Source organism: Nicotiana tabacum, chromosome 6, assembly GCF_000715075.1.
Source record: "Nicotiana tabacum cultivar K326 chromosome 6, ASM71507v2, whole genome shotgun sequence".
Taxonomy (NCBI): Eukaryota; Viridiplantae; Streptophyta; class Magnoliopsida; order Solanales; family Solanaceae; genus Nicotiana; species Nicotiana tabacum.
In genome coordinates this window covers 38,035,094-38,044,972 of record NC_134085.1, presented here as the reverse complement: position 1 = coordinate 38,044,972, position 9,879 = coordinate 38,035,094, and the positions used below count along the sequence as shown (strand labels likewise).

Below are 9,879 nucleotides of genomic sequence, written 5' to 3'. Positions count from 1 at the left end.
CAATGTGAAGTGACTGCTGTACTGCCTGCACATCTACTTCTGTGCAGTTGCGTTCCAACTGGATAGTCAACTTGTACTTCTGTTAGAGAACACTATCGGACCAGGTCCTAGTTGTGTTCCTCTTCTGTAATAGTGGCGAGATGGTCACTTTCTACTGCTACGTTCCAGCTGTACAATTGACTTGTACTTCTGTCAGAGAACCCTAAGGGACCAGGCCCCTCTTGTGTTTCTCTTTATAATGATTGTGGACAGTCACTGACTTGCACTTGTGTCGGAGAACCCTAGGGACAAGGTCACTAGGTCCCTGTTGTGTTCCTCCCTGTGGTCGTTCATTTATTTGATGATTTTCAGACTTGGACCAGGTCAGTTGAAATGTACGCCATGTGGGCTAGGTTTTCTATCTGGTTCTTTACAACAAGTTTGCTAGATCATCAAAACATAAGAAGCATCAGACAAAGACATTGAAAACCCATCAATTTCCCCCTTTTTGATGATGACAAACTTAGGCATGGATAGTATTTGTGTAGAGCAGAAATAACCAGATAAGATACTAGAAACAACACAAGGTTTCACCTTAATCTCAAATCACTCATTTTTTTTAAAAAAAATATTCCCCTGTAAGCTCAGATTTTTTTACTACATTCTTCCACCTGAATTTCTTCCCCCCTAAATCTTATATTCTTCCCCCTTTTGGCTTCATTAAAATGAGAACAAGCAGGTATTTAGCATAAAGAAGTCTAACACAGCTAGCTCATGCCACATATGTGCACACCACATGATAGAAAAGAGAAGTCAGAGGAACACAGTATTGTACAAGCAAAAAGGGGAGCTGTTTTATTAATGTTTACAATGGACTGTCAACACAGGTGTAATAATGGTGAATTCCAGCATCCCATCACAAAAACAAAAGCAAACAAAAATAAAAAAGCAGCCACAAAAGATTAGAGCAAAAATAGCTGGTCACTAAGAGGATCCTATGGGACACTAGAAGAAGGAGGCTTGGAAGAGGAGACAATAATGGTTTTGAGAACCAGGTCCAATAGAGCATTTGCAGACAATTGTTCTCCAAGTAATTGTGCCCGAAGTCTATCATTTTCCTTTGTCAGTCGTGCAACTTCTTCATTAATTGAATCAGGTCCTTGAACTGCCTGACTGAGCTGAGTTTCCAATATGGCATTTCGAGCCCTCAACCTTCTAATCTCTTCAGAAGCTACATTTTGAGCGTTGATCAGCTGAGAAATGGTCGAGATGCTTCCACCAACTATTTCTATACACTCACATTCTTCTAAAGCGGACTTAGAGAAGGTTTGCTTGCGTGTGCCTACTTTGGGATTCCCCAAGGGGACCTTGTAGAATCTGAACATATAAGTGAGAAGAAAGCCATATGAAAGCCCATGATTCCCACCTTTAAAGTTTGCCACCTTTGGCATATGATCTATCATAATTGATGGCAGATTGATTGGGACAAACTCATCAAACGCTTCCATTAAGACGTATCCAATTTTGTAGCAATAGATCGCCTCTCAGAATGAGGTAAGAGCACCTTATTGACTAGTTCAAAGAGAAGTTGATACTCAGGAAGCAAAACCTTCTTATGCACCTGTTCCCCCTGCTGAATTGCTTACTCCTTCATGATGGCTCTCCGGAAGTTTATACCATAGACACCCTTTACTGAGAACATCCCTTCATATGTAATTCTGAGAACCTTTCAATGTTGAGGCGTCAAGTACACTGTCTACTCCATTTACTAGTGCACAAATATGATCCCCCTCAACAGTAAAGAGAGATGCGTAAAAAGTTTGTACTGCATCTTCGTACACCAGAGGCATGCTCACTTCAAATAGGTGTTCCCATTTTTGAAATTCCACAATATCCAGAATTTGTCTCATACCGGCCCTCTCTGAAATTACTGGATCAAATGTACGACCCCACAAAACTTTATGAGTTCATAATCTCTGCTGCCAGAGACCACTATCACAGGGCATGATCCTCAGTATACCAGGTGCTGTACCAGTTTCCTATTTTCTTTTGCTAGACCCTTCAACAGACTTTTCTTTCCAGCTTACTATCCCCACAGTATCATCTTCAGACATATCTTGCTCAGTTTGACTCCTTTTAGACTTGCTTCTTCCCCTCACGGATGACCCTTTTTGTTGCTCAATAGTTTCATCAGAAGCTTTATCTACAAACTTTTGAGCTTTCAAAGATTATTGTACCAGGGAACCAGGTTCCCTTGGAACATTTTTGTCAATCCCATCTACTGGAACACTTTTGTTAGTGACAAATTCCCTTTGATTCATTATCATCTTTTTCCTTTTCTTGACACTCCTCTTACTTTTCTGCAGTGTGGACTCAAAATTTTCTTGCTGATGTGACCTGATAGTGGGTGACTTGGAGGAGGATTCTACGAGCTTAGAATGATCAGGAGGTGTAGGAGTGGGTTTACATGGAAGAGAATCAGGTTCTTCAAAAGGTTTTTCTGAGAACGTCTCATGAGCCAAAGGCTCAAGGAGTACTGTGGTTTGTACATCTCCCAGGCATGGATTTTCTTCCCCTTGACACCCTGATGAGAGATATGCTACTTCACTCATCAGACTCTCAGCAACGATAGCCATGATCCTATGTGTTGCTTCCTTTTCTGGTGACTCTGAGGAGTCACTAAGTCCTAAGTGTACGTTGATGATATTAGAGGAATGGCTACACATAGGGTTTTCAAAATGAGAGAGAACAAGGTTTATCAGTAATGGGAAAACCGTAGGAAAGGAGGAGGCGCTATGAGTAGGTAAAGTAGTAGAAAAAGAGAAATAGTGAAGCTCTGGGAATGCTTTCAAGGATGATAAGGAAGTGGGAGTGGTGTTATCGGTGGGAGAAGGAAGCGATTGTTCAATTGCCATTATAGGAGTACTTAGATGACAAGTAGAGTGAGAGCAAGAGATGAAGAAAGGATTACAGCTACACAAAAGAGATGAAGGTTCATGGCTTGCTGTAAGAGAGAAAGAAGGTTTTATTGGAAGAAGGGCTAATGATGAGAGGAGAGAGAGAAATAGGTTCTGAATAGTTTTGAAGACGGCGGTAGGTTTGTGGGAAAACGTTACCGTGCAGAGGGGGTGAAGGGATTTGAAAGACAAGATAGGAATGCAAACTTTGAAAAGGCGGATAATGTGGCAGTTGAGTTAATTTGTTTTTTTTTAATTTTTTTTTGAGAAGGAATACAAATTAAGCACATTACTACTAAATTGGGGTACAAGAACCTAATGGCAGACTAATTTTTTTTTGAAAAAGGTTTTAGCAGCTCCTCTCTCGCAGTTCATATTGTACCTTTAGCTTCTATGATCGCCATGCATGTTTACCTACAATGGTATTGATGTGAGTTAGGCTTGGTTAGAAAACACTTTAGCTAACTTTACCTGACGGTGTCTTGCAAAGCCAACTGATGAAGAATCAGGTTCTTCATTAGACTCTCATGACCTCATCTTTACCTTGTCTGTTCCTGAATATTCTCTACTCAAGGCTTTGATGAAGATATCAGGAATTTGGTCTCCTGTTCTTCAAGACTTCCTACAGATCAACCCTTTCTTCATATTGACCCTCAGAAGATAATGTCAACCCTCAATGAGGTTGGTCCTATTGTATTGAACTGCTTGGAGAAGAAATACCATCAGTTTAGAAGATACCCCATGGTCTTCTAGTTGTTGCTCAATTCATAGGGTTTGAGTACATCAGGATGCTTCCGCTACACATTCTTCTTCAGTTGTTGACGTGGCCATTGAGTTTTGTTTCCTTGTCTCCCAAAGGATGAGGCATGAACATTGATGAATATAAAATATTTACTTATTATATACTATTAATATTCTACTTTAAATAATATACTTAAATTTATAATTAGTATTTTGCCTCTTTCTAAGTATTTTCGCAGAAAAAAAAGAGAAAAATAACAGAAGGAAAAGACAAAATACTCGATGAAAGTCTGCTATGGCAAGTACAAGAATTTTCCAATCTTGGACGTGTCCAAGCTCATGTCTTCAGACATATCCAAGCTCATGTCTTCAGACACATCCAAGCTCATGTCTTCAGACACATCCAAGCTCACTCCTCGGACACATCCAAGCTCACTCTTCAAACTTGTTCAAGCTTATTCCTTGGACATGTCTAATCATTTAATGCTTTCAAGATTTATCTATAAATAGAATGCAATTTGGCATCGGAAGAGGGGAGAAGGAGGAGAACTACTTTTATCCAAACTTTGGTCTTAACTTCTTTCTTTAACTATTTTATTTTATTCTTATTAGTTTTTGGATTTTCTAAGAGTATTGAAAATATTCTAGAATTCCTTTTGTTGTGAGATTTAAATACTCCTTAATGGAGTAATCTCTTTTGTTGGGATAGTTGATGAAGATTGATATATATTTTTATAATATTATTTCAGTTTTAATACATCCCTGGCTTGAAATTTTCACTGTATAATTCATACTGTGCTGAAATAATGGTTTCTAACTAATCATTATTATCACTTCTATATATTTTATTTAAGTTATTCTTATATTAATTTTGTAATTCTCACGGAGCAAAATTAATATATAATAACCAATGAATAAAATAGTAGAGTGAGAATAATTTTTCGTAAAACTCTTATTTCAAATATGTAATCTTGTTTGTATCAGTTTTAATTCTCACGGAGGAATTGTTGTAGGCAAGATTACTGATTTTTAGTAAACATATTCTCACGAAGTTTTTACTACCTTTTAGCACAATTCAAGCAAGAAAATATTTCGGTTTGATCGTCACTAGTTTTAACTCAATTAATTACATAACCCCACGTAGTGCTATTAATTGACTTTTTCTTAGTGAACAAATATAATTGTATTAGCAATAAGCAATTGTTCTTTAGAGAAATACATGTAGAAATTGAGATTTTATTGTAATAATATTATCAAGTGAATTCAACGATTCCCAACTCTTTTAAATTATAAATCTTTCAAAAATTGTTTGCTTTGCTTTAATTAATTAACAAGTTTTAAAACTCACCTTTAATCAATTTGGTTCTCTCAAATAGTAGTAAAAATATTAAAAGTCTTTAGCCTTGATTAACCAATCTCTGTGGGACGATATCGTAAACTATACTAGAATTTGACTAAGTACGAGCAGAAAAATCCTATGCACATTGGTCTCATCAAATTTTTGGCGCCGCTGCCGGGGATTGGCACAAGTCTACTTCAAACTAAATATTTTGTTACTAATTTGGGAACTTACTATTAGTATTATTATCTTTGCTATTAATATTTACTAAATATTACTACTATTACAAGTACTAACATCTTATAGAAGTGTTATTATCATGTATCCTTCTTATCATCATTATAGCATAGCAATTACTATTATTAATACTAGTACTGCATGTAACTATATTCTATATTAGTATTATATTATTATTTTCTATCATTAGTTATTGTTACTACTTACTGATTTCATTTACCATTTTGTTTCTTCATAACATCTACTGTTATTATTTACTGATTTCGTTTATCATTTTTTTTCTTCATAACATCTATTGCTAATTAGTACTAATATAATTACTATTATCATATACTAATAATAGTAATAATAATAACAACAACATTATCATACTACTATTTTTATTTAATCGCTTATTATTTTTGTCATCTTTGTAATCTTTGTTGTCCTTGTTATTCATCACTTTCTTTTAATTACTTTCTTCTAAGTACTACTACTACCACTTTAGGAGTTAAGTTCAGTTTTTTTTAGAATTTTGAGTATTTTATGACCCGCTCTTCTATAAAAGAGTTGGTCAATTACGATCCTGAAATTTAAAGATCTCTTCGATTGCGCAGGAAAGGACAAACATTATTTTTCCAAAGCATAGCTTGTGAAGGTATATAGAATCAAGAAGTAGAAGACATTCAACTACCAGTCCATGTGGAGGATCAGTTTGAAGAAGTAGCACCAAGGCCAGCAAACAGAATCCTAAGGGATTATACTAGACCTGACTGCTTCAATTGTGAATCTAGTGTCAGAAAACCTCCAGTGGCAGCCAACAACTTTGAAATTAGGACAGGCCTGATTCAAACGATTCAACAGTCTTGCATCTTCAATGGAGACGCATGTGAAGATCAACACAGTCATTTAATTGATTTTTTGGAACTTGTTGAAACAACTAAGTATAATGGAGTACCTCCTCAAGCTATCAAGTTAAGGCTATTTCCTTTCTCTTTAAAAGAAGATACCAAGACTTGGTTGTGAAGTTTGCCACAAGGTTCCATTACCACATGGGATCAAATGACTAAGAAATTTTTAAACAAATATTTTTCCCCTGCTAAAACCACAAAGTTAAGACAATACATCTCTAATTTCTTGAAGACTGACACTGAGTCAGTTTATCAAGCTTGGGAAAGATTAAAAGCAATGTTAAGAAAATGCCCACACCATGACATTCCTGAACATATGCAGTTGTATATTTTTTATTATGGGTTAAAATCCTCTTCTAGAAATGTGATTGATGCAGGTGCAGGAGGTTCTGTAATGGGAAAAACCACGGAGAAAGCATTGCAATTGTTGAACGAGATTTTTGAGAATGCCATCCAAAGGCCATCTGAGCGTGTAACCATCAAGAAGGCTGATACGGTAAATCAGGTTGATGCTTTATATACACTAACGCAGCAAATTGTTTCTTTGGCACAAAAGTTTGAAACTTTTCAGGTAAATACACAACAACCAAGTCAATCTGAGGCTTGTGACATGTGTGGAGGAAACCATCTGAACCATGAATGTCAAGAAAACAATCATAATGACAAACATGTCCATTCTATCGGTCATAAACCGTACCCTTTTGGGAGTCTAATGGCACAAAAGCGTCCAGAATTTAAATGTAGCAATCCAAATGGTACAGAGAACTCTCAAAGCTTCCAGAAGCAACAAATACAGGGTCCACCCGGATACCATAATCCAAACCATGGTCAATTAAACTCCAGACATTATCAGCAAGCAACTCCATATCAGCAAAGGCCTCAACAAGCTCATTCAAGTCTTGATGATCTTTTGTATAAGTACATTAAAGTCACTGATGAAAAGATGGAGAGCCAAAATTCATCCCTCAAAAATCTAGAATTATAGTTGAGCCAATTGGCAGCTCTTGTTTCCAATAAGATTCAGGGTCTCTTACCAAGCAATACAGAGAAAAATCCAAAAGAGCATCTTAAGGCCATCACCTTCTGGTCAGCTGGTAAGGAGCTTGATGAACCCTATGCAGACCAATCAGAACAATAGGTAAACAACGGTAAGAATGTTGAAATACCACTGAACCATCTGAAAAGAAAGAAGTCAAGAAAAAAGAAGAAACAAATATTAAAAAATTAACTCCTCTCCCTGTGACAATTCCTTTTCCACAAAAAATGAAAAGAGAAAAGCTTGATAGTCAATTTGCAAAATTTTTGGATATTTTAAAACATGTTCACATCAATATTCCGTTCACTGATGCTTTATTGAAAATGCCTTCATATGCCAAATTTTTAAAAGAAATTTTGTCAAGCAAAAGAAAATTGGAAGAAGTTTCTTTGGTAATGCTTATTGAAAAATACAATGTTATACTTCAAAATAAGCTACCCTAAAAACTTGGTGACCCAGACAGTTTTACAATTTCATGCACTTTGGGATGAGTATATTTTGAAACAACACTCTGTGATTCTGGAGCTTCAATAAATTTGATGCCATTTTCTATCTTTAGAAAATTGAATCTTGGTGAAATGAAAGACATATGTGTTTCTCTTCAGTTTGCAGATCAAAGTACTAAGAAACCTAAGGAAATAATTGAAAATGTGCTCGTAAGAGTAGATAAGTTTGTTTTTCCTGTAGATTTTATAGTACTTGAAATGAAGGAATGACCTGATGAACCAATCATTTTGGGTAGACCAATTCTTGCCACAGGTAGAGTAATCATAGATGTCCATCAAGGACAACTAATTTTGAGAGTTGATGAAAAAAGAGTCATTTTTGATATGCAAAAGATATTAAGATTTTCAGGAGATGAGACGTCATCGTCGTATTTTTCGATTGGCATGCTTAATTATCTTACAGATTGTCACGACCCAAAATCCTAACCCGGTCGTGATGGCGCCTCTCGTGAGGACAAGGCCAGCCAATCAAAAAAACAGTATATCTCTTTATAATTACTTAGCAGGAATAAGTCTAAATCATGGGCAATATAATCTTAAATGTGAAATAAACGTGATAGAACAAGGAAAACCATCCCAACTCAGCCCGAAATCGGGGTGTCACAAGTCACGAGCTACTAGAGAGTTTACTAATATTTTACAAAGTCTGGAATTATCATAAATAACAAAGATAAGGGAGAAAATGGGGTTGCGGACGTCAACAACTACCTCGTTACTCATAGTCACCGCCTGGCCTAGAAAGAATCAGCGCTCAGGAGCGAACTCAGCTCTGCCTGTATCTGCACACATGGTGCAGGGAGTAATGTGAGTACTCCGACCCAGTGAGTAATAAAAATAAATAACGTCTGAAAACATGAAATCTCATAACGGCACAATATAGCGCTATCCCAAGCAGTAAAATTAGTTATACAGTAAAACAGTGAGTATCAGATAATTCTTCTTTTAAAATAGTAAAGACAAATAATTTCCACAGTAAGGATAAATCAAAAGCTTGCCCCTCGGGCTCAATATGTAAATCTCAGTATAGTATCAGCCCCTCGGGCTCACTCCCAACTCACCAGCACACAACATCAGCCCATCGGGCTCACTCCCAACTCACCAGCACACAACATCAGCCCCTCGAGCTCACTCCCAACTCACCAACACACAAGCAACGGCCTCTCAGGACCACTCCCAACTCACCTGGGTACCCTACGCTCACTAGGGGTGTGTACATACTCCGGAGGGGCTATTACAGCCCAAGCGCAATATCAATAGGCCTGAAAGACTTTTCACATCACACACGAGGCCCGAAAGCCTCCTCATATAACACTCGAGGCCTGAAAGCTTCCTCATATAACACTCGAGGCCTGAAAGCCTCCTCACATCACTCAACATATCCTCACGTATGGCCCTCGTCCTCAATCAGTCCAGAAAATAATCATAAGCCTCTTGGGCATCAGTAAAACAATAGTGCTCAGCTCAACGGCATTATAAATATCATTATATCTCGAGTTGAGTATAAATGTAGCTAAGTTCACAAAATAATACAATTCAATTGGACTGAGTTCAAATAATATTTCAATTCGTGAGGAAAATAGTGATGTAAATTTACAAAAGATTTCAGATAATTGGCACGAAGCCCAAATATGGCAATAAGCCCCAATCATAGTGAAAAACAATAAATCTTTATCAATTACGCGGTAAAAATATCAACTGGGATGGACCAAGTCACAATCCCCAATAGTAAATGACCCCGCGCTCGTCGTACAACGCGTGTCTCATATCAACATAGCAGTATGTTGTGCAATCCGGGGTTTCAAACCCTCAGTGCATCATTTAAAATCATTACTCACCTCTAGCTCGCTATGCCCTTGCCTCTCAAATTGGCCTCCTCGTGTGACAAATCTGCCAAAAATCACACAAACAACGATGAAGTTCGATTTCTGAAAGACTGGCTTTTAACCATACATATCTGAAATTCGCCCCTTAATGATACTATAATGATCCCATACAGTTATGTAACTTCAATCTACAATACAACACTCAATAGGACCAATATTAATACTAGATCCTATAAATTATGCCATTTAGGCATATTTTCAAACATCTTGTAGGCATAAATATTTACACCTCTTAACTATAGCATTGGTTCCTCCAACTATCACCATTAACCAATAATTCATCCCACTATTATTCTTTAATAATTTATACT

The 9,879-nt window shown here is 36.9% G+C and overlaps 1 non-coding gene across 1 annotated transcript; it reads right to left on the bottom strand.

The window, feature by feature from the left end:
* Positions 1 to 6,342: 6,342 nt before the first annotated feature.
* On the bottom strand, positions 6,343 to 6,449 carry LOC142182356 (small nucleolar RNA R71). The gene has a single exon (XR_012711192.1). It is a non-coding gene; the product is annotated as a small nucleolar RNA R71 (small nucleolar RNA).
* Between the last annotated feature and the right edge of the window lie 3,430 nt (positions 6,450 to 9,879).